Genomic DNA, 25,071 nt, shown 5'->3' with positions numbered 1-25,071 from the left:
CCTGGGGCCTGGAACGTACCTGATACATGCCACCTCGTGAACAAGGATCCTTGGCACCTGTTCACGCAGGAATATCACCTGGACCCCGGCACCCCCACAGGGATGCCCAGTTATTCTACAGGGTGCCGTGGGTCTTTTCCCCGCAAAGTCCAGGTGTTTCAAAGTTTCTAGAACATGCTGAGCACTTTCCAGTCTCAGGGCCTGCCTCTGCACGGGATCCCTCTGCCCGCATGCCCCATCATCTCATGGCTCTTCTCAGAAAGGCTGAGGCTTGTTTCAAGCCTTTAGGGGATCCGTGTCTTGTGGCCACCTGGAGCCCTCGTAGCTCAATCGTCGTGGTCAGTTTGAAGGCCAGCAGACATCGGCACTAAAGGCTCCATAGGTGTGCACTGTGCACGGCCACCGAGGAAGATGTGCACTCCTGTTGCTGAAACTGACCTCTCCCGAGGTCCCTGTGAGACTGGGTGGGGGGGAGCCCAGGCTTCCCACCCCCATTTTGTAGGGAGACCAATTGGACAGATCTTGGTGCCGTTAGTTACATGCTCTGCTTAGTGGAGAGACCAGGATCAGAACCGGTTCCTGGCCTGACCTTAAGCCCTCCATTTCCCACTTGCCTGCTGCCTCTGAGGGGTCCTGGAGGACGCTGAGGGGCAGGAGGGGCTGGGTGAGGAGGAGCGGGAGATGAGTGCTAACGGACAGATGTTTGCCCCAGGAGCTGGAAGGGAGAGTGTTTCATAGGCCCTCTGGCGTGGAGGTCAGGGGTGGGAGGAGGACCATCAGCCCTGAAACAATCAGCCTTCTTCTCGAGAACTTCTTGATTCAATATGCTGCCTTCAGGGACTGCTCGAAACTGGCTCCTCTGTCCCTGCCTACACTCAGACTCGGGCACTCATTCCCACATGGGCGAGGGGCCTGCAAGGGGTAGCTAGGCTAGGCTCCGGGGCTGTCACGGTGACCAGACAGATAAGGTCCCTGTCTGCAGGGAGCCAAAGGGGGAAAACAGGTCAACCAATGCCCCTTTATGAATGTGGTAAAGCGCTGAGAAAGAAACACGGGGGCTGCTGCATGGAGAATGGGGAGGGGTGGGTGTGGGGGCCCTTGAGGCAGGAAGGCCTTTCTGAGAAGAGCCACGAGGTGATGGGGCATGCGGGCAGAGGGAACATCCCATGCAGAGGCAGGCCCTGAGACTGGAAGGTGCTTGGTATGTTCTAGAAACTTTGAAAGGACTCATGTGGCTGGGGCCTAGTGGCCTGGGACAAGGTGGGCCCTACCCACACCTTCCACCTCATCTCGGGTCTTCCACTGGCCTCCAGACGGCCAGCAGAGCTGCCAGGCCTGCTGTGGGCACGGGCCCAGGTGTGGACACAGGGCCGTGTCTGCTCGTGGGTTCCATACGGGCCAGCTCCCTGCCCCAGCCAAGGGGCACATAACAAGATGACATCAATGGTTATTTCTGCCTCCCACCAGCCACCTCCATCATAGCAACATGAATGGGAGGCCTGCTCTGAGCTCTTGCTCTGTCCCCCAGCTTGACTCTGTTTGGGGACACCACACTTACCACCCTTCACCACCTGGTATTTCAGTGACCCTTCTGCTGTCAAGCAGTGAGGAGGTTGGTCACCAGGGGTCCTGGAACGAGCACAGGTTCTCCCACCTGAGTTGGCCCCGGCCCCAAGACCTTTATTTACTTTGGTCCTTGCCTAAAAACTCTGCTAGCAAAGCTGCCTGGAATGAAATGTGAAGAACTCAAGATAATAATAAAATCAATTGGACTGTTTCCCCAGTAATTCTAGAGACTGATGCATCATTAATGTTGGTAATACAGTGCCTGTCAGATCACAAACTTCTCAATAAATGTGCAGCTGGCGAGCTCTGATAGAAATTGGAGGCAAGCAGAGAATGAGATTTGGGGCCTTTGATATATGGGGTGTCAGCGGTGCGGTGAAGTTTTTATCAATTTCTGTCACTTTGGGCTTTTGTGCTCACTACATATGTGGTCTTCATGGCACCTCTCTGCGGGCTGCTGGGATGCTAACTGCCCTCCCCCCGTAGCAGGAGGAAGAAGAGCTCCTGGAGGGGCCTTGACGTCCCGCTGGGAGCCTTCTGTGGGGCCTCATGACCAAGAGCTTCTCAGGCCATGTGAGCCCATGAGATGGGCAAAATCCGAGGCTTTGGGACCTGACCCCATGTGTCACTGAGCCACCCCACGAGCGTTTATTGGAATCCTGCTGCGTCCGGAGCACCACTGGGCTCTGCCCTTGGGGGCTCCAGGAGCCTTGATGGAAGCTTTGGGCTTGGGGAGGGAGAATGGTCGAGTGGTCGTTTCCACCTAAGGGTCAAGGGTCAGAGGGAAAGTGGAAGGAACTGAGGGTCTAAACTAATGCGGTGGATCGGGGAGGAGGGCCTGTTCGGCAGGGGGCACTCAGGAGTTGATGGGGGAGCAAGGAGTTCGACAAGGTGAGGCCCCCAGGGTGGGGGCGAGCAGGTGGGAACCCTTTAGAAGCAGCATCACGTGGTGCTTCGCGTGGGCCCCGGAGCCAGACCGCAGGGACCGAATCCTAGCGCCCACGCTTATCAGCGGGGCCACCGCAGGAAAGTGACTCGACCACCCCGTGCCTCAGTCTCTTCATCTGCAAACTAGGGCTGTAGTAGCAAAGCCACCTACCTCGGAGGGATCGCGTGAGCGTCAGTGGATTAATGGCAGTATGGGGCTCAGAACAGGCCTGGGTGTGCTGGGAGCCCCTGACCAATACTGGTGTTATGTTGGCACGGCTGTCTTGGTGGACTCCAAGAACCTGAGAGCCACACACACGAGCTTCAGGGAGGTGAGGGAGGACATTCCGACAGCTGGGAGGAAGCGGAGCCGGGATTGGAACCCCGCTGCTGTGGAGGCTGGGTTGGGCACGGCAGGTCAGGAGCCGGAGGGGGGAGATGCCGTGGGGACAGGGCCGGCACCTGTTGAAAGACTGGACCTGTGAGGGTGCCATCATGATCGGCGAGGTTAATTAGCAAGTGGCCAGTGGATGGGTTCAGGCTTTTGTAGCCTTTGGTCACTTGTTGGCACATCCGGGGGGGGGGGCGCAGTTCTGAGACTCAGGCTTGAGCGGGGAGCATTGAAATCGGCTCCTGGGGTTTGGCGGGAGGACGCTGGCTCCACCTGGCAGGTGAGCCAAATGGGAATCCCTCTGTTAGCAATGCCAGCCATGGGTCCCATGCCCCCCACTGCACCCTGCCAGAGAGTAGGCCCTGAAAGCCAGCAAGGCCTTGCAGCCTCCTTGACACCCACCCCAGAGCCACAGCCTTGGAAACCAGAACCTAGAGGACTCCCTGGTGGTGGGAGGGACTTGGGGGGCGGCATTCTGATGTAGTCATGACTGCCACCGGCCAGCTGGGACCTACCCTGATGGCCTGGGAGTTGGGTATGCCACAGCTGGGAAGCCAGTGCTCCTGGGGGTCCCCTGAGCACTGGGGCCCTGCTCTACTGGACAGGGGTCCCTCCCCAGTCTCCCTTTAATGCATCCCTCCCTCTCCTGGCTTTGCAGGAACCTGGGATTTACTCACTGGTTTTGCATCTGTGTTTGCTTTGAAAGGAAGGCCAGGTTGCAAGGCCCCCTGGGGCCTCAGGAAAGAGGAAGCAATCTTGTTAGTCTGGGGTGTGGAAAAGGCAGGGGGCCCTGCGCTGCACTTCGAGCAAGGAGAGGTGGCATCGGGGCCCAGCTCACCCCAGGCTCCCTCTGTACCTCTTGGAGCCTCTGTGACCCTTACAGGTCCTCCTGGTGCTGATACTGGGACTTGCTCTGGGTTGGGGAAGACGGCTGGTCCTACATTGTGCAGGTGACTTGCCTGGGAAGAATCTCTCTCCATACACCCCTCCCCCCACCCGCCCACCCGGTGGCTGGGCTTGGAGGAAGTGTCCCCTTCCGCCCAGAAAGAGTTCAGGCCCCTGTGCGAGTGGGGGCTGGGTGAGGCGCTGAGAAGCTGCAAGGTAGAGCCGCTGTAGGAGGAGGGGCAGGTGGCTGTCTTCACTACCTAGAGTGCTGGGTCCCAGAGGCACAGGAGCGTGGGTGGTGACTCCTCCTCCCTGCGTGGGTCTCACCACTACTGCCTGTGTGACCTAAACAAACCCTCTGAACATCACTTTGCTTATCCCCAAATTGGGAGTCCTTGCTTGGGGGTGCAGTGGGCCATGCCTTATGATGCTCAGAATGTGTCTCCTGAGAACCAACCCTGTACCAGGCTCTGGGTGACAGGTCCCAGCCTGACCCCAGGAGCTCAGAGCCTCACTAGGGAGTAAGACGGGCCAGCATTCCTACAGCAGCGGGATCTAGCGGCTGTGATCGTAGCCTAGCTGAGTGGAGCAGCTCAGGTCAGGCTGCTGGAGAAGGGTATTCAGGGAGGGCTTCCCACAGGAGGTGACCTTTGAGCCGCACCCCAAAAGATGAGTCAGGCAGTGCTCAGTAGAAAAGGCATAGTGGGGGAGCATCAGGCCTGGGTGGGTGGGAGCCAAGGAGCTCAGTGGGGGACCCGATCACATCCTCGGAGGGCCTTAAATGCCATCCACGCCTTAAGGTTTATCCTTGATGCAGGGTCAACAAGAGAAGATTTGGAGGGGAGGAGTGACCCAGCCAGATGTGATTTACAGAGCAATCACTGTGGTGGCGGCTTGGAGGGTGTCGTCACAGGGCCCTTTAGAGCCCTGCTACCATCCAGAACGGAAGGCATAAGGCCCCGTGTTGGCAGGGACCTGGACACGGGAGACAGGAGCAGGGGTGCAGCGGTGCTGCATGGGACAGGTGACGGGGGCCCCTGGGTGCCGTGGTATCTGAGGGGTGCCCTCGACCCTCGGGGCTTGTGCACACAGAATCCCTGGGCGCTCATTTCATGGCGTCTGCGGGCGGGGACACGTCAAAGGCTGGTGGAGCGCTGAAGGTCCAATGAGCAGCACAGAGGCTGGGACTCCGAGGGGTCCTGAGACCACTGGAGCCTCTCAAGGACAAGGGTGGAGCTGATAGCAGGTTGCAGACTCTCGAAGGGATACATGGAGGTGTCGCAGGGGTGGACTTGGCGGGAGAGAAGAGACAGGACTGAGCTCTTACCTTGAGAGTTAATTCAGCAAACGGTTACAGAGGGCCCTTCCTGTGCCCGCTTTGTGGGTGACGGGGGCAAGGTTCTTGCCCCGGGGGAGCTACTGACTGTCTAACGGAGCAGGGCACGTGGCGCTGGCAGGGTGCCGAGCTCACTCTGCTGGAGAAGGAGGCAACTCAGTCAGTCCTCTGGGATGACTGGGGGATTCTCAGGCCAAGAAGTGGGGGAAGGGCATCAGAGGCAGAGGGAACAGCCCCTGCAAAGACTCAGAGGACCAGAGAGATTTATCAGAGAGCTACAACCCTTCAAGTCAGGCCAGAAGGCATGGACTTTGTTCCCACCTAGGGGCAACAAGTCAGCCAGGCCTCCCAAGTCAGAGAAGAAAGGCCCGCGGCTGCTAGAGCCTGAGAGGCCGAAGAGCCTCAGCCTGATGGGTATTCGGGGGTGTAGTGGAGGTCAGTGCTTGCCGGTCACTGCCTGCCCGGGGAGGGTGACCGAGCTGGGTGCCAGTCCTCCAACACTCCGCGTGTTTCTTCTTGCCATGGCCACATTCATAGGAACCGTGAGGTCAGACAAGGGCCTGTTTGTCCAGAGGGAGGGGCCGCCTCTAGGCAGGTGACTGGCACCTACCCCTCTGGTGTTAAAGTCCATCTGGGTGAACCAGGGCAGGGAGGGGGGGAGGAGGGGAGCCAGGTGATGCCTGTCCTGGCAAGTGTACGCAGCCATCCTGCACGAAGACCGGCCGTGGGGCCCCAGGGGCCGGTACTGTTTCTCACCGCCGTGTCCCCACCCCGAACACACTCGATAAGGAAGCGCCGTCAGCACTCGACGCTCTGGGAAGGAGACATGAGGGACAAGGTGTCAGTTACTCATTGCCACTTGCCACCGCACAGAGCGGTGACTGAGGACCAGAGAGGGGAAGTGGCCGGCTCCAGCTCACACAGCGAGTTGGATAGCCAACCAGTTCCCAGCTCTCGTAGCACCATGGCCCCCAAAGCTTAGAGATACACTGGCTGGGCACCCTCAAGACTCAGGTTCTGGCTACTTTCTCTGGGCCCCCTGCTTTAGCTGCGTCTCTAACCCCCAAGAGGAGGAGTGGTCAGCTCCCTCCTGATGGGCTCTTAGCTCCCGCCGCTTTCCTTACCTCCCTCCTCCTAAAATGACCCAAGGAAGCAAACCCAGAAAGCCCTGGTCCTCGCCTGCATTGGACCAGGTACCGCCCAGGCCAAGTGGGAGATGTGCCTGGGTAATGTGGACACAGCGAGGTCCTGAACCCCTCCTGACAGGGAGGCAGAGATCCCAGCTCTGGGACTGTGTAAACATAGTTATTTTTAGCCCTAGGAGGGCTGTGGGCGCAACAGCAGCGTGACCCGCATTTGGCTCGGTCCCGTCCTCCTGCCCCACCGGGGAGAGGGGGGCTCCTTTGCCCCCCTCTCCCCGCCGTCAGCCTCGGGGCTGGGCCAGTGGATTCCAGGACCCACTAAGAGAAGGAGCAGGGTGGGGGATCTCAGCAAGGCTGCCCACGGCTGGGAGCTGAGGCCAAGCCCAGCTCACCAGGGGCAGGATGTGGTTTTCAGAGAGGCGACATTTCAAGTTGCAAGAGAAATATTGGAGCCACACGATTTCATGCTTTTTCCATGGGCTTTTATTCTCTAATCTTCGTACCTTCCTCGGTCTGGGCATCAGGAGGCCTGGTCCCGAGGAAACATGCTGCCGCTCCTACCACCGAGTGCTCGCGGGCATATGGGGCGCCTCTTGGCATCTCACGTAGGCCCTCACCAATGAAGTAGGATCATTCCCAACCTGCTGTGGGGGCGGGGCTGAGTTGACGGGGTCGTGGATGCCCACTCACGTGTTCCTTCAACAGACACTCACGGAACATCGGTTTGGTGCCAGGCCCTATTCTAGCTGCTAACTGTAAAGCAGGGAGCCAGCCTGGCAAGGTGCTGACCCTCCTGGGACTAACGTCATCGGGGTGGGGACAGGAGACAATTAACAAATAAGTACATGCTTCAACAACAATCAGCCTACCATCTGTACGGTACAGGAATAATACAGAGTTAGAAGTTGTGGAGTGACTGGGGTGGACGAGGGGCCTGTATTTTAGACAAGGGCTATGAGGAAGGACCCCCTGAGAAACTTAAATAAAACAGAGCTCACCGTGCTGGGGATAGGAGGTGGTAAGAGGGAACAGCAGGTGCAAAGGCCCTGGGGCAGGAAAACCATTGGGGCTGGAGAGCAGCAATGGTGCAGGAGCAGGCAGTGTACTTGGTGAGGTGGGCAGGGGTCAGAAGCACAGGGTGTGGGGGCCATGGGGATGCCTTGGGAGGGCTACAAATAGGAAAAGGTTGGCTCCATGCCTGCAAGGGGGAGCAGGAGGGAAATGAGAGTGGGAGGCCAGCGAAGGGCTATTGCCCTCACCCAGGCAAAGGAGCTGGCGAGAGGTGGGCAGGTTAGAACCCAGGCAGGGTGGACGGTGGAAGTGGCAGATGGCCTGGCTGAGAGGAAGCACCAGAATGAAGGAGGGCTCCTTGACTTCTGCATTGGATGCCTGGGTTGTTGGCGGGGAGAGGGCTATTGATCCGGAAGGGGCCAGTAGAGGGTGGAGGAGGAACAGGATCTGGGGAAGAAGCTCTTGTGGCTGCATTGCATTTGCTCTACCTGTCAATGTTCGAGTCCAGAGGGTTGCTCAGGGAGCAGCCGCATGGGGAGTGCCAGGCCCCAGTCTGGCACGGCTCTCCTCCCGGGGGCTCTCTGCCAGCCTCCAGCCAGGCTGTGTGGGCGGTTGCTCCCTCGGGGCCTGGCCTGGGGTTTCGTCCCAGTGCATGATGGATGAGGGCCTTCCGGTTCCCTGACTTGGAAGCGGGCGTGGGTGGGGGTGGGCAGTGCCTGCATCCTTGGGGCACAAGGGGTGGAAGGCTCTGCCCAAAAGGCTGGACTGCACGGACCAGAAGGCTCCCTGCTCGGGGACGTTGGAGCACCATTTGCCGCCAGCTGGACCCAGGGCCTGGGTGTCCCCTACCAAGCCTTCTCAGTTGGATTGACTTACTGTGAAGCAGCCGTGGGTCCTCGTGTGTTTGAACCAGGATGCCAAGGACAGAGGGAGTTAGCAACACGTTTGGGACTTTTTTTAAAGTAAGCTGTCCGCCCAACGTGGGGCTTGAACTCACAACCCCGAGATCAAGAGTCCCGTGCTCTACTGACTGAGCCAGCAAGGCGCCCCGACACGTTTGGGATTTTTAACAGCAAATCTGGTTTGCCTTCATTTTGGCATCAGCCAGCTGTGTGACCCTGAATATGTGCCCTCCCCTCTCTGGGCCTTGGAATTCCCACCTGACGCTAGGATGGAGTGAAAGGTCCTCAGGGTCCTACAGCTTGAGATGTTGCATTTTGGTTACAGAGGATTGGTATTGAGGGTCGTGATGCGGGTAAAGACGGGGCTATGGAGATGCCTTGCAGGGCCCTGGAGTGCCGATGAGTATGCCATAGAGGCCACCTGAAAGATGGTCACAGGAGATCAGTCGGAAATGCCAGGCTGCCTATGGAAGGTCAAAAGGACTAGCTTACCATACAAGCAGTTGTGTCCTCAGGAAAATCACTAAGGATTTTTAAAGCCTCAGTTTTGCCATCTGCAAAATGGGGTCCTAAACTTCAAGGACCTCAGAAGGATGAATAACTGCTGAGGTCATGTGAGGAGAGTGACCTCGGAGCTCAGCTTCTGGCTCATGAAATGTCTTCGGTTTCTGGAGGTGGCCTTTTCCCTGTCCCTCTTCAGTTGACAACAGGAATCCAAATTTCAGGGGAGGGGCTCTTCTGCTGTTGGGGCTTCCTCTGAGAGCCACAATCCTGGGCCTGGGCAGCCTGCCAAACCTAACTCTGGAGGCAGTGAGCCTCGCTGTGGCCTTGGGGACTGGCCCGCTGGCCTTGGCGTTCTGAGCAACAGCTCAGGTAACGCGAGGCGAGGCGCTTTGGGGCTCCAGCCAGAGGCGGTAATGAGCCCTGAACTCACGCCAGTCTTGTTTTGTGTTTTATTTCTCAAAGAAGGGATGGGCTTTGATTTCCTATCATCATCGATGTGGTTGCTGTTGTGGTTGCTGGTGTGTGTGTGTGTGTGCACGCGCGTGCATGCGTCTCTGTGTGTGTGTGTGTGTGTGTGTGTGTGTGTGTGTGTGTGTGTTTTGACTGCTCTGGGTTTTGGAGCTGTGGTGGAAAGTGCGGAAAATAGCAGATGCTGTATCCATTTGCCACCAAACTGTCTTGAAACGCTATAAATATTTTCTAAAAAGACTAGCTTCCCAAGCCCGATGTGTTAGTTATCTCCTCCCCGAGAAACCGATTCCCGAAAATTAAGACAAATAACCTTTTAAATCACAGTTGTTAACCTCAGGTGTAAAAACCGTTACCACGCCAGCCGCAGGTCAGAGTGACTCCCTCCGCCTAAGTGACTCCAAGTGGCTTCGAGATGGTAGTGGCAGCAGAGAGGGACGAGCCTTGTGCTCAGTCGGGAGGCCCGAGTCAGGAAGCCTGGCTTGGCCGCTCGCTGCTGTGTGACCTCAGGCCAGCGGCCTCACCTCTCTGAGCCTCTTGTTTCCTCATCTGGGTGACAGACCTGTCACCTGCCTCCTCTGAGAGCTGGCAAGCGTCACTGCGCTGGGTTTGTGCTCCTCGAGGTACACAGAGGTGACTGTCGGGGGTTCATGCGCTACGTTCCTCACGACTGAGAGCACTCCCCTGCCCCCCGCCCCTCCCCCCCACCCTGTACGCTCCAGTCATCTGGCTGCTTCGAGGACAGCCTCCAGGGCCTGGGATGCTTGCTGGTCTCCCTTGTCAACAGGGAGAGGCAGGGGCCTTGGAGCCTCTCGCAGGCCGGCAGCAGAGAAATGCCACGGTCCACGCCCCTTGCATTGCCTTTTATGTTCAACGTCTTTGTGGCGAGGGAGGCTAACTGTGTATTTAAGGTAACACTATAAAGTTTTTTTAAAAACATTAATGTAGTTTAACAAGAACTGTGATTTCAAGAACAATATTAAGGGGCGCCTGGATGGCTCAGTGGGTTAAGCGTTTGCCTTCGGCTCAGGTCATGATCTCAGGGTGCTGGGATCCAGTCCCGCATCGGGCTCCTTGCTCGGCGGGGAGCCTGCTTTTCCCTCTGCCTGCAGCTCCTCCTGCTTGTGCTCTCTCTCTGACAAATAAATAAATAAAATCTTAAAAAAAAAAAAAGAACACTACTAAACAAATGGCAGTCTAGATGGCAGGAGGAGTTGACGGAAACCAGGTGGGCGGCCGGGACACCTGGGGCCAGTGCACTGTTCATGCTGTCCTCGTCTCGCAGCCCCCTGTCGACCTCCTTCACCTTCTGTCTCCTCATAGAGGAGTGGACGGGGACGGGCGATGAGAAGGACACGCTGGCAAACTGTCTTCTGACCGCACGACACTCTCAGGTGACCACTAGGCTTCGTCACAGAGGGGCCGCAGGGTCCCGCTCCCAGGGTCCAGGCCTTACTGGTGGAGGGTAGCAGTCGCTCCACCAGCCGGCATGTCTAGTGCCATAGGTTTCGTTTTATGCTCCACCTGGGAGGGACAGCCCGGAGTGCTGTTTCGAAAAGAAACTCTGAGGTCACGTTTGACTCTGAAAGAGGGTCTGGGGATGGATGGTCAATGGCTGCCATGGTGTGGGAAGGGAGCTTGGTGACATAACCTGCCTTCCTGTCCCTCGGGACCTCCTCCAAGCTCGTGGCTGGCCCCTGTCCGTACCGCATCGCCAGCACCAGGCCTGGTGGTCAGCCAGCGATGGAGCTAGAAGCTTCTGTCGGAACAAAGCAGGTGCTCCACGGGCAGCCCATTAGGCAGGGCGTCCCCCAAGCACACTGGAGGCCGGGAGGGTCCGCACCCGGCCCTGTGCTCCTGAAGCCCGTGTGCTGATCTGTATACACTGCGGCTAGCCCCGGGCTGCATACAGGGTAGGCGCCCAGGAAGTGTGTTGACAGACCTGAGAACAGTCGGTGTGCTGCCACAGCTTCATACCCCTCATCCGTTGTTCTTGGGGTCCCCCCCAGAGCCGGCATGCAGGCTTCTGGCTTGGAAATCCTGGCTGCCATGTACACAGACGTCGTGAGCATGCTCTGTCGTCCTCTGGGTGCTCAGTCTACCACCGCTCTCATATGTCAGTAGGGGAGGCAGCCCCGTAGGTCCCCATTTTACAGAAGAGGACACTGAGGCCCAGAGTTGGAAGGGACTTGCTTGAGGTCACCCAGCGAGTTAATGCAGAGACCTGGCCTGAACCCATGGCACTCATCTGGCCATTTCACCTTCCACTCACGCAGAAAGCTCAAAAGACCTTATGCATCCTGGGGCGCCTGGGTGGCACAGCGGTTAAGCGTCTGCCTTCGGCTCAGGGTGTGATCCCGGCGTTCTGGGATCGAGCCCCGCATCAAGCTCCTCCGCTAGGAGCCTGCTTCTTCCTCTCCCACTCCCCCTGCTTGTGTTCCCTCTCTCGCTGGCTGTCTCTAACACTGTCGAATAAATCAATAAAATCTTTAAAAAAAAAAAAAGAAAAAAGATTCTCTTTCTCAAAAAAAAAAAAAATTATGCATCCTGTTTAAACATCCTAACTTCCTAACTTCCTTCCTTCCTTCCTTCCTTCCTTCCTTCCTTCCTTCCTTCGTTTGGAATCTTTGTAGCCTAGTGGGTATGAGCTCTGGAGCCAGATGGCCTGCTTTGCATTTCAACCACTTCTGGGCCTTGTGACCTTTGGCAAGTTCCTTGATCTCCCCGTACCTCAGTTTCTTCATCTGTAAAATGGGCATAAATACAACATAGGGCTGTTGTGACCGTTAACAGGTTAGCAGTGCCTGGCTCAGGGTGAGGGTTCTCAAGGGCCAGCTCGTGAGTGCAGTGCAGGGGCTCCCTCTCCCAGGCCATGTCCTGATCATGGGCACTGAGGAATCATAGAGGTGGGTCAACAAGAGCATCTCATGGTCTGGTGAACGTGAGGTGAGAGGTGGATATGTATACCGAGGAAGCATCTTGGGTGGACAGGCGAGGTCCAGGGCGTGGTGGACCCCATGGGGTGGTGGGAGTAGGGACAGCATGCATCAGTCCCAGTGCATGAGGGGGTGCTGAGAAAGGCTTACCCATCAGAGGGAGGCTATTAGGGCAGGGCTTGTGGAGGGCAGGGAGGGCCCGCCAGGCAGGGGGACCTGAGTGTCCAGGGCACCGAGGCATGGAATGGGTGGTCCCCAAGTCTAGTCCTAGAATGCTGGTTCAGGGGGGCTGGCCCTACTCTGGGGTGGGGGCTGAGGGGCGTTGAAGAGAAGTGGAAAGGCCAAGTTGGTTCGTTCCAGTGGTAGGCAGCGAAAATCCTGCCCAAGAGCCTTGGCGTGGAGTGACTGTCTCGCTCCTCAGCTGATGAGCCAGCTTGTGGCTGTCTGTCTGTCTATCTGCTGGCCTGTCTGTCTCCTCTCTGCATCTGTCTGCGCAGTGCGGTGTAAACAGCCCCTCCCCAACACATAGCCACCGCAGATCTGCTCGCACGCCTGGTGCTGACACCCCGGCCCACCCGGAGACCCATTTATTCTGCCGCTGGGGCATGGGGCCGTTTTAATCATCCTCGCTCTGCCACGAGATACAGATGGTTGTATTATTAATAGTCATAATTAATCAGCCCCCACGGAGGCTCTTTTCCCTGGGCGTCAGATCCTCAGGACGAGCAACCCCACGAGGGCCCGTTCCAGTCTCTGCTTTATAGACCGGGAACGTGAGGCCAGGAGGAAGAGGTGACTCACGGGACGGCTGGTGACAGCAGCCCAGTCCGTGTTCCTGCCCAGAAAGGGGCTGTCCACCACCCCCACCCCTGGCACACCTAGGCTGCTGGGGGAAGCCTTCAGGGCTGGGATGGGAGAACAGCCCTCAGCCTGGGGGGCGAAGGAAGGGGTCCCCCCCGAGAGCAGAGGAAGAAAGGTAGAATGGGAGCAAAGGCAGAGGGAGGCAGGGCCTCGTGGGCTCACGGGAGCAAGGTCGGATTGGGGGCGAAGGTGAGGAGGCGGCCTTGAGTGGAGGGTAAGCCAACACCAGCTACCCCTCTACCCCCACCCAGACGGCGGGCCTGGGCCCACAGCTGGCCGTTTCCCCCGCTAAACACTGTGTCCCACGGACAGTGATTTCAGGCTTGCGGCAGGCGGGTTCCTGACTTATGGACTTGCTGTGGTCAGGCCTGACTCCGTGAGCACAGCGGCAGCAAGGGGCTCCTCGCGCAGTCCTGTGGATGGCCACCTGCCCACCTGCTCCCCTTGCACACGCCTCTTGTCTTCCTCAGATCGACGCCCACACACCCACACATGCATGGACACATGGTGACCAGTGGGACCGGCCGAGACGCCCTATCCTGATCGTTAGGCTCATCGTGAGACGCGGCCGTGGCACGTGAACGCAGAGTGCCCTGGCCCAGAGTCCTGTGGCCAAGCGGGGAGGTGGGCTCCTGCTCAGAGGTGCTCCAGCCCCTTTCCATTCCCACTGGAGGAGGCTGGGAGGAGGGGACGCAGCACCAGGCCCCAGGCCCCCATGTAGCGCCCCGAGTCTCCTCTCCGCACTGTGTTCACCAGCCCACACGTACGCTGTGCCAGGCCTTGGGGACAGCCCTGTGTCATGGGAGAAGCCCGGTCAGGAGTCAGGCAGATCAGGTCACACACCCGGGCTCTGTCATCAGCGTGTGGCCGCAGCCTTGGCCTCGGGATCCTCCCATCCGTAAAGCAGTTTCCACAGCAGCCACCTCGTGGGGGTCAGCGTGAGGATTCGAGGAGCAGAAAAGCTGCTGGCTAAGTCAGAGCCCTTCCCCGTCAAGCTTCACTTTCCCAGTCTGTGACGTGGGCAGAGTGACCCTCGCTGGCCCTCACATAGGGCTCTTTCGAGAGTCAGATGAGAAAGGGGCCCTGTGAAGGGTGGGGGTGCCCAGGGCACTGGTTTCAGCTCTGCGCGTGCAAGATGAGGGGCTTTGGACACGTGGGGGTGGGGCCGGTACAGGGGCCCGGGCCTCCGTCTGAGTCCCCAGCTGCCGCGCTGTAGCCCCGGGGCTTCGGCACGGACCCCCTCTCCATCTGGATCTCTAGGAACTGTGCATAGCTCATCTTTGAAGCGGCCGTCGTGACAGTACGTACCGTGACGCGCTAGGAGGATCCATGAGAACTGCGCCTTGACCTTAGCACAGAGCTTGACACACAGCGGCCACTCGAGTCAGCAGTGTTCGTTGGTGTCATCGCCAGCCTGACCACCATGCAGGTGGACGCTGGGGTCGGAAGCACAGATGAATGCATTGTGAATGACCTACTGACATCACATTACAATAGTACCTGTGTTTCCAGACTTCACATCCGTCCGTCACCACCCAGGAGTCCAGGCCCTTCTTCAGGGCAGCTCAGAGGAGGTGTGGCGGAATCACCCCCCTGGCCTGAACGATGGCGCCCTGTGGTCCGTGCTGACCTCGGCTGACTCCCGGGAACCAGGTGCCCAGCCCCGCACAGCTACCTGGCTTCCCAGCAGGAGGCCAGCGGTCACCTCTGCTCTTGCTTCCGCTGCACCCCCGCAGGCCCAAGGCCCTGAGAAGGGGGCCTGGAGGCGGACGTGATGTCTCACTTGAGCTAAGTGGCGTCTGCAGACCCCGCTGCCCGCCCGGGCGCTTTCTTCTGCTGGCTGCAGCCTGAGCCAAGACACAACCCCTACCACGTGTGCGCTCCCTGGTCTGTGCCCTGCCCCCGTGTCAGCTTCTGGGGTCCAGAAGAGGTGCAGAGTCCCCGCCCTGGCAAGGGCTTTGCTGAAGAAAAGAGCCCCTGACACCTAGGCCAGGGCTGCAGGGGCTCAGGGGTTATGCGGGCCAAGATGGGCCCAGATGGGCAGGGAAGAGAGGAGGCAGGACAGGCTGGGGCCAGACCTTGAAGGACAGGGCAATTTAGTGCACTGGAAGGGACAGCCTTCCAAAAAGATAGAAGTGTGTGGGCAAAGGTTTGGAGTCATTCCTAGGGAAAGGCATGCCCTCTCCCATAAGACATCTGGGCTGCTCTGGCCCAGATGGCCTCGGTTCTCAGTGACCAGTGGCTGTGGGATGAAGCAGATGGCCAGCGAGGGGCGGGGCCACCCCGAGGCCGGAGCCAAGCAAGGCCAAGTGGCCCACACAGGCCAGAGCCCGAGACTTTGGCACCAGCCACTCAGCTCTCGACTCGAGAGTTAATGATTCAGTTGTGGCCAATTTCTGCTGGCCATTGCCTGGAAATTCCCAAGCCTGCCCCTTCCCTTGGCTCTGGGAGCTCCAAGAGTACAGTCTCATTTACACTTGGCTGAGAACATCTCACCCACTATCCAGGGAATGGCTTTTAAAATGAAAGCAGGAGTGATGCAGGTTAGCCATGAGGAAGAACTGATTGTGTGGGTGGAAGGCCAGGGGCTGGAGTGGTTTGGTTTGTACGTAGTGAAGTTAGAGGCCCCTCTCTGACTCGGTGTGCCCAGTGCTGATGGAAGGAGCCCTGTGTGTGTTCGTGGTGCCCCCTGTTTAGTCCAGAGCAGGTGTGAACAGAATCCGGTTTGGTGTAATGTGGAAAATGTTACAGTGGTTATGAGGGGGAAATAGAGCTTGACCCAGAGCAGGTCTTGACTGGGTAGAGAAAGCAATAACACATGCAAAGGCCCTGGGGCATGAAAGTCCAAGGGAAGTTGTTAGAGGAGGTTGAGTAGTTGTGGTGTGGCTGGAGTGTGGAGGGTGTGAGAGATGTCAAGACGTGTGGACTCAACTCACAGGTGAAGGGCTTCGAGGACTGGGGAATTTGGCAGTGGGAGGAGCTGGCAGGGGCAGTCAAGACTGGTTCGATGTGGGTTTTGGGGTCATTTGCCCATTCACATCTTGATTCTGTGGTCAGCAAACCTTTTATGGTAGCCTGCTCTGTGCAGGCCCAAGCCCTGCATCTGGGTGGAGGTGGGCTAGAGGGAAGGGGTTAAATGTAGCAGTCCAGGGGAGGGGTGCTGAGAGGGTGAGCACGGTCGGTGTGGAGGCAGGGAGATGGCCGATGACCTTTTCAGATCCACCCGGCCCAGTGTGTTCCTTGCAGACTGGACAGACAGCCCGGAGGTTACCCCTGTCTGGAATGATCATGTGGTCTTACTGATTCCAAATGTGTATCCGTCACTTTGCTGATGAGCAGACTGAGGCTCAGAAAGGGGGGGTGAGTGCCAGAGCGCAGACACAGCTCAGGGCCCCCCCTCCCCATCCTGGCTGGTTGCACACATATCCCAACCCCCCTGCAGATTTACAGATATTTCTCCAAATCAGACGGAAGACAGCAGCCTAATCTTCCAGGTCGAAATGTCCGGGAGCTTGGGGAGGAGGCTTCCTTTATATCTTCAACTTTGCAAATTTAATTTCTTCCGATTATTTCTTGACAGTCCCAGGCGTTGGTGGTAAACAACCGCTCTCCCCAGAATGTTTCCCTGTGACAGCAGCTTTCTCTGGCGAGGGTGCTATCAACACTTGGCAGGGCCTCCTCCCGGCTCCCAGCTCCCGGCTCCCAGCTCCCGGCTCCTGAGAAGTGAGAGCTTCTGAAAGGCATTCAAGAATGTGGCTCTCCCGGTGTGCTGGCGGGCAGGGGCTGGGCGGGCAGGGGCCTTGCCTCTTTGTTCCGCATGGCCGCCAGGAGCCCAGCCTGGCCTCGGAGTCTCGCACGGCCCCTGGTTGTGGATGGTCCCCAGGCGGAGAGGTGGGGCAGTATCAGGTGTCCGCTGGCTCCCGAGGCCCTGGTGCCCGGGTCCTTGGCACAGCTCAGCAGCCACAGGGAGCTCGTCTCCAGAGCGTAACTCTGCCAGGCCTATCTGTGGCCGGGAGACCGGCAGTGTCCCAGCCCTGTGGCCTCCGTGGCCTGCGTCACGCTGGCTTAGGTGTCCTGAGTCAGAGCCAGGAAATGGATCTGCGTACGGGGGTGGAGGTGCCATTGCCCTGGGTGGCTGGGGTGAACCCCAACCTCCTGCCTGTCCATGCTGCGGGGGGCCTGGCTTGGTCTGGGTTTGAACAGTGCCTGGAAGAGAGGCTGAGGTGGCAGCCAGGCCCCTAACCCCACACGGCCAGTAACTGCCATGGAAGACACACGCGGCTGGGGACGAGACAGAGCGCTCAGACGGAGGCCGCAGTGCGTTTGGCCACCCGGGAGCACTCTCCTGGAACACCCCTCCCGGACTTGCCCTCTGGGCAGGAATTTACCCAAGAATTACTTCTCTGGTGAAGCCTTCCCCTACAGCCCCTCCTCTAGCCCACGCTGCCCTCTTTTCCTCTGAGTCACCCTCCGGATCTCCACCAGGGCCCCTATCGCAAGGTCCTGTGGTCACCTTTCCCTGCAGAGGGCTCCCACGGTTACCTGTGTGAGCGCTTTGAGCTTATCTGTGCTCCCTGCATGCCTGACACATAGTAGGTGCTCAGGAAAAGCCTGCTGGGTTTACGGAAGGGGTTCCTAAAGGCGCCCTTGGAGTGTCCCTTTGTTACTGACGCGGCGGAGGGGGAGGAGGGAGTTTGCCAGCAGAGAGGCTGACCTCCCTGTGCCAGCGCCCCCCACCCCCCCACCCTGGGCCCAGGGAATTGCTGGGGGCTACAAGGGACCCCTCCCCACCTCCATGCAGCCGGGCACCTTCCTTGCTGGCAGGAGCCAGCTCCCTGGGTTGGCCGTGTGATCACTCTCCAGAAAACACCCCAGTGGAAACTGCATGAATGATTGATAAGAGCTGAGAGCTGTTTAATTTTTTCCCCCTGTTTAATGGCTATCAATAATTTAATACGCTCTCTGTATGTTTTTAAGAAATAGCACCCATTTTGCCGTCTCCGGTTTAGCGGGCTAAATGATTTAAGTGTTGGAAACGGGCTCTGAGGACGGAGGTTGAGCAAGTCAGAGCGATCTGGAGGCTGGGGGTGGGGGGAGGCGGGTTCAGAGCCAGCCAGCAGCCTGTGGCCTGGGTGTGTGTGTGTGTGTGTGTGTGAAGGTGGGAGGGAGGGAGGAGGGAGGGGGCGGGTAAAAGCCAGCGCCTCTCTGCTAAGAGCAAGATAATTGCTTTTCCGGGTCTCTCTGAGCAGCAGCTTGAACAGCTGTCAGCTCGCCGCCCCCCCCACCCCAATGCTGAGCTTTTCTGGATGACTCTGGGGGGCCCAGGGGGCTAGGAAGGAGCTTCAGCTAGTGCTACTGTGGGCTGAGAACCCCCCTCCCCCTGACATCTTTGCCCCCTTCTAAAGCTTTTAAATCATTTTTATTTTAATGATGCAGTTACCCTGCCGCCAGCCTTGTCTTCCAGATGGGGTAGGGCTGGTGTTGGAGCGGGGAACTCAGAATCACTAATCTCGCGGCCCAAGGGGACCAGGAAGGTCATCTGCCAGTGCTCCCCCAAACTTTCCAGATGCAAAGGATCACCTGGGAGGACTCGTTAGAAATTTAAATTTCTGGGCTGCATTCCAGACCCACAGCCTTCCATTCTCAAGGGAGAGGCCTGGGAAGCTGTGGGTTTACCAGGCAGCCCAGGTGATTGTTATCGGCAGAGAAGTTTGGGAAATGTCGAGTCCAGCTCTAGTTCTGGTGCTTGCAGCATACACAGCACCACGTGGGCACTCCCACTGCTTGCACACCTCCAGGGACAGGGCGCTCACCACTCTGGGAGACAGCACACCCCCCTGTGGAAAGTGTGCTCAGTCCAGAGGTCTCTCTGATGTTAGGCTGGGCCCACTCAGGCCGTCCTCGTGTGGGGTTACCTCTGCCATAGGACAGACTGCCTCTCCTAGGACCTCGCCCATTCTGGCTGTCCTCCGGCTTATCTATGCCTCTCTGTTGGGCAAGGAGCTTCCTTTCCTAGAAAAGCACTCTGGGTACCAGAGAAAATGACCAGGGATAGCCCAGGCATGGGGGTGGGGAGGGGGTGGGCAGATACCATCCCTGGCACAGCAGGGACCCGGAGGGAGGCAGAAAGAGACCTGGGCTTCAGAACCGCCTTGGCCTGTCAAGGGCCAGTCCTCCCGTGGGAGAGAAAAATGTGACTCATCAGAGACTGTTGACTAAGCCAGATCTCTGGGATGACAGTGAGGGATCTGAGACCAGAAGAAACTCCCCCAAGGTCATGCATCTGTTAAGAACAGAGCTGGGGGGCGCCTGGGTGGCACAGTGGTTAGGCGTCTGCCTTCGGCTCAGGGCGTGATCCCGGCGTTATGGGATCGAGCCCCACATCAGGCTCCTCTGCTATGAGCCTGCTTCTTCCTCTCCCACTCCCCCTGCTTGTGTTCCCTCTCTCGCTGGCTGTCTCTATCTCTGTCGAATAAATAAATAAAATCTTTAAAAAAAAAAAGAACAGAGCTGGGACAGCAAGATGGGGCAGGGGGGCCAGAGAGGGACATCAAGGATTGAGGCCCTGGCACTGGGGGTCCACTGAGACCCCAGTCACCTCCGGGCTGGGAGCCAGGACAGGGGAGGGCTCCTCGTTCTCGCTAGGAGCTGATAGAGCCAAGTCAGTACATGCAAGGATTTGTAGCAGAGCCGAAGCCCCATCTGTCTGGCATCACAGCTCTTCTTCGCTCTCCCTGGTCTTTTGCATTGTTTCTGCAGAGACACGACTATGTCAGCCTTGCTCTTTTATTTTAATAGATCATTAAGAGGAAAGGAGTGGTACACATTTCACAGGTGTCATTGTGTGCTGCAAAACGGGGCACCCCTCAAACCCTCCTCCATTGCGTAGACCCTTGTTGTACCCTCAAATTCAGCCCCACCCTCGATGTATGTGGGAGAAGCCTGGGTCCTGGCAGGTGCTAGCATACAATCCATCTTGTGATCACAAGTCCCCCCCAGGACCCCTTCACCGAAACCTGCTCTGGTCATCACAGCATCACTCTGGGGCGGGGGGGCGTAGGTCTCGACCCTGGAGAGAGAGGAGGAAGGGTGCCACCGAACCCTGACAGGGCTCTTGCTTGCAGAGCTCTGAGAGCTGGTGAGGCAGTGAAAGACTAATCCATGCTCAGGAAGGCCCAGCCCCAGAGAGAGAGCTGTGGGAGTCTGGATACCTGGGCAAAGCCTGGGACAGTCAGGGAAGGCTTCCAGGAGAAGCTTGAATCATGGAGGGAAGAGGAAAGGCATCCCAGGTGCAGGGACGTGAGGCGGCACTGTGAGTGTGCAGGGGAAAGTGAGGGTCGGGGGCTGGGCTAGAGAGGTGGGCAGACCAGGGTGGGGCTGGACCTGGTATGGCTGGGTGGAGAGCCACGGAAGGCTGGTTTATTTTCAGCCTCCATTGAGGTATTAAATCCATGCAGAAAAGTGTGCATATCCAAAGTGTAGCTTGACAAATTGTCACGAAATGAACACAGTCGTGTAACCACCACAAAGATCAAGAACATTCCAGACGCCCTGGAACCCCCTGTGTGCCTCCTCCCAGTGCCTGCTTCCCCTCCAGGACCATGACTCCTGATTTCCAACGGCATGCTCTCCACATATCCTGCCCAACAATGCTAACACCCCAAAACTTAGTGGCTTCAAACAAATGACCACCATTTATGCCATCTCCTGGTTCTGGTGTTTGCCTGGGCGCTCCCTCTGCTGGGTTCCCCCGGGCTCATGTGACTCTAGTCACCCGAAGGGCCGGCTGGACCAGAAGGTTGGCGTTGGGCTCAGTCACATCTGGCAGTCGGCGCTGGCTGTTGACCGGGTGGCCTCAGTTGTCCCCATCCTCCAGTAGGGACCACTGGCCTCCGACACGGCCAAGGCCTGAAACAGTGTGCCCCAGAAGGCCTGGTCTCTGTAAGCCAGAAAATCTTCCTTTCACTAAATCCTGTTGGTCAAAACAAGTCTCACGTCCAGCCCAGATCCAGGGGGTGGAGACGAGACTCCCCCCTCCCTTGATAGGAGTTATTGCTGCAAAGAATCTGTTGCCATATTTAGTCGACCACAAGCACAGAATAGTGTCTGTTCTTGACTTTTTTGTAAATGGGCCCCTTAAGTGTCTTCTCTATGGTGTCTGGCTTCTTCGGGTTGTTGGGTTTGTAAGATTTCTCTGTATCATTGGATCTAATTGCAGATCCTTTGTCCTCATTGCCGTGTGGTATTTATTCCACTGTGTGGACACACCAGGTATCCATTCTATGCTTGATGGCCATTTGGGAGGCTTTGGGGGGTTTTTGGCCATTATGAATAGCCCTGCTCTGAACATTCTAGAACACGTCTTCGGGTGCCCCCATGCACACATATGTCTAGAGGTGGAGTTGCTGGGTTGCTGATAAGCCACGGGGTGGGAGATAGTTCCAAGTGAGTTTCTCAGGCAGTGACCAGGGTGCGCCCCTCCAACAGTGTTTGGGAAGCCTGCAGAGGCTTTGTAGAGGGAGTGACGTGTCCGTGGGGCTTTTAGAAGATCCTCCTGGCTGAAGATCTCTGACCGAAGGTGCCCTGTAATGTCCCCAGTGAGCCCACCTCGAGCTACAGGCCTCCACGCTGGGGGATGTAGGGCCAGCAGACCAGATGGCCTCCCGGACCCCCGAGACTCAGGGGAGCTGGGTGCCTGCAGGGCTGACACACGAGGGAGCAGGAGCCAGAGGGGTGCCACGGTGGCCTCCCTCTGTGACAGCTCTGAGCAGTGGGTAAACAGTCCCCAAGGAGACTGGGGTCTACCTCTGGCCGTGCTGCTCTCTCTTGCTTTGGGACCTTGGGAGGAAACCCTTTCCCCAGCAGGGCCTTGGTTTCCGCATTTGGGAATCAGCAGAGAAGAGTATCCACCTGACCAGGTCTCCTGCCTCTCACCAGCCTGGACGCTGTATTCTAGAATCTAATAAGGAAGGGCATCAGGAGGCCCTCGGAGAGCTCAGCGGGCTTCCCAATTTCAAGACGCACGTCAGTTGGCCAGTTTTGTTCATCTTATTCACTAAACACCTTCACAGCCCTGGCCCCGTCCGTCAGTCACTCATTTGTTTGTCCATCCCTCCCTCCAACAGTCCCTGGCCTTGCTAGCCCCAGAGGAGAGGGATAAACTCTACCTCATTCCTGTGGTCCAGAAGCTCCGCCCAGGGAGGAGACCGGCCTCCAGAAAGCTGGAGAAGACACGGTCAGCCAGAGCCCAAGCCCCTGGGAGGTGAACAGGGAAAGGAGGGGCTGGTCCGTAGAGACACTTGAGCACCGTCTCGAAGGCCAGCAGGGCTCTGAGACACAGAGAAGTGGGGGAAAGGGCTCAGAGCAGAGCGGCAGACCTGTCCCAAGGCCGGGGGCCCGGGGACCCGGACTGGCTGTAGCACTGAGGTGTGTGTGGGCCCGCGCACTGCTGCTGCTGGCACCGCTGCTGCTGGCACCCGGCTGTGGAGGGGAGGCCCTCAGGGCTGGGGACCGGGCCAGGCCTCTGACACCAAGTTCAGGAGACAGGCCCTGGCTGGGGAGGTGGGGGGCAGCGTCCAGTTTCTGGGATGGCTCCACATTGGTGGGCCAGCCCAGCCTTCTGGGAGATGGCCAGAGGAGCCCGGGCAGGCAGGGCCTGGTGGTCAGTGGAGCAGGTGGGGGCCGCTGTAGTTGGCTTGGAGCTCACTCTGCCCTCTGCTCTGTCCCGCAGGACTTGCAGTGCTGTGTTCGGCCAAGTCGGAGCGCGGGGACCGCCTTCTTCCCACCTCGGCCTCCTTTCCCTGACGCCCTTAGCAGCCTCAAGTCCTGGTCGTCCGCAGTGGCCTCGGCAGGTAAGCAGAACGGGCTGGCCCCTGGCGCTGTGTGTTTGCTGCCGTGGGGGCCGGGGAGCGGGCAGCTGGGCTGCCATCACGGAGGAACGAGGGGACAGGGCTTATTTCCCAGTTTCCTCTTCTTCCTCGGCCTCTTCCTCTCAGAGGGAGTCAGACAGTGGAGGGGGTTGTGCGCTGACCTGGGACTCTGTTCCCAGGGCCCGTGTGGCCTTAGGCAGGCCTGGCCCTCCCTGGCCCTCCCATCTGTCCTTGCGCATAATGATGGTGGATGCGCTGGCGTGCTGAGCACGTCACTGTGTGCCAGACTCCTCGCTAAGAACTGTGTAGTTATTAACTCTCTCCGTCTGCACACCAACCTGTGAGGCAGGTGTGGGTATCAGGTCCATCATATAGGCAAGAAGACTGAGGCTTGTGGTTGGGAAGTAACTTGCCCAAGGTCACATACCTGGCTGAGCCCCCATGGGGTTCCCCTTTGGGTCTACATGGCTCCAGTGCACCAGTCCCTAATCCCTGGACCGTTCTGTCCCTGGCCGTGCCTGCCTCTGTTAGCCTCTTCCTGGGGGCAGGAACTGAGGTGGTCATGGGGCCTTCAGATGGGCGGGGTCCTAATCCAACTTACAGCAAGGGGAGGGGCCTCTTACAAGGTCAAGTGGCTGCCGTGGCCTGGGGTCGTGCCACATTTGCGGATGTGATGTGGCATGAATCAGGCCTGGCCTCTGGGGTCCCCAAGGTGGTACCTAGGCCCCTTCTAGAGGAGGGACATGTTGGCTGGATAAGGTTCTCTCTCCCTCTGCCTCCCTAGTTCAGTTTGCCTAGCTTGCATTAAGCGCTTACTGTATGCCAGGCCTGATGTTAGGCCCTAGGATATAGGGGAAAGGGGCTCATCTCATTCTGTGCTCTGGCGGAGAGGTGGGGAGACCACAACACATGTGCAAGCCCCGTACCAGTGGGGCATTCTGGGGGGGCATTCTGGAGGGGGTAACCCAAAAGTGAGTAGAGTTGTAAGGAGACAGGAGCAGGGAATAGGTAGGAGAGCCTGGCAGGATGGGGATGAAGTTGGCAAGGGGATGGGAAGATTGTTAAGGGCCACAAATGCCAGGATGGAGAACTAGATCCCAAGGGCACTGGGGAGCCATGGAGGGTTCTAAGCGAGATAGGGGCCTAATGAAGGTGGCTGCATTAGAGAGACTATCGGAAGGGCCCTGCTGGAAGCAGGGAGACTAGGGGGACTGTCCCAAGAGCACAGCAAGAGGTCAGATGCCTCAGGTAGGGCCGGAACAATGGGCACAGAGCAGGAGTGAAAACATAAGACACTGAGGCAGGGAAGTTGGCAGAATTGCAGTTGGCCGGGCTGCGGTGGGGGCAGGGCATAAGGGTGGGAAAGCGGCCATGATGTGGGGTGGGGGGTAATGATAGAGCTCTGAGTGAGTGTGGGGAGTCTGGGGTCTAGGAAGGCTTCTTGGAGGTGGTGGGCCCGGTTGTGGTGCAGTGTGTCTCTGAGGGGGCCAAGATTCTCGTGAGGAGGAAGATGATTTGGGTGGTATTATAGTTACACACGGGCGTGGTGTTTTCATCTACAAGTATTGATGCACATACAAGTTCTAGAGGATTCTCCCAATCCACAGTCATACCTGTATCCATGAACACATGTGCACACACGCTCATGTACACAGACACGCATGTGCTTGTAAAGCTGTCCACGCACGCTGAGGGTACACAGATGTGTGCGCACACCCACACACAAACAGTCACGTGTGGGAATACACGGAAGAACACTCCCTCACACGCACGGGTACACAGACAGGGCTCACGCACACTACAGACATACACGTGTGCACACAGACTTGCACGCCCATACACGCTCACGGACACACGTTCACAAACGACCGTGGTGACATTCCACAGCAGACAGGCAGGGACAGGTGCTCACAGCGCACACGTTCCCCCATCCGCACGGGGACGCACTCGCGTGCGCACAAGGAGCACTGTGTTCCAAGGAGAAGGAGCTGTTCGGCGGTCGGTAGCTTCTCACCGGTCAGAGCTTCCATGGCACCGGGGGTCGTGGGTGCTGCCTGGTGTGTGGGGAAGAGATTTGGGAAGGACCTCCAGGAGACAGGCAGGGCAGGACGAGAAAGTTGCCAGGTTCCTTTAGGGACACAAAGCGACCGAGCACAGAGCCCAGCCCTTGTAAAGTCCCCGAGAGGTGAAAGTTCATTCACTGGCCCTGCCCCGCTCCCCCACCAGTGTCCGCCAGAATCTACTAGATTCTGGCTGTGTAATTTGCGGGGCCC

General features: G+C 58.1%; 1 protein-coding gene across 4 annotated transcripts in view; it reads left to right on the top strand.

Moving 5' to 3' along the window:
* The window catches only part of ZMIZ1 (zinc finger MIZ-type containing 1), a 231,424-nt gene that overhangs the window by 24,211 nt on the left and 182,142 nt on the right, over nucleotides 1-25,071 (top strand). For all 4 annotated transcript variants that reach the window (XM_040624277.1, XM_040624276.1, XM_040624275.1 and 1 more), the window contains exon 2: nucleotides 22,660-22,780. The gene's annotated coding sequence lies outside the window, so the exon portion shown is untranslated. The remainder of the gene's footprint in view (nucleotides 1-22,659; nucleotides 22,781-25,071) is intronic.

The sequence above is a fragment of the Ursus maritimus genome, unplaced genomic scaffold, assembly GCF_017311325.1.
Source record: "Ursus maritimus isolate PB19 unplaced genomic scaffold, ASM1731132v1 scaffold_7, whole genome shotgun sequence".
NCBI lineage: Eukaryota > Metazoa > Chordata > Mammalia > Carnivora > Ursidae > Ursus > Ursus maritimus.
Note: the sequence above shows the minus strand (reverse complement) of the source record. Positions and strands in the feature narration are given on the sequence as shown.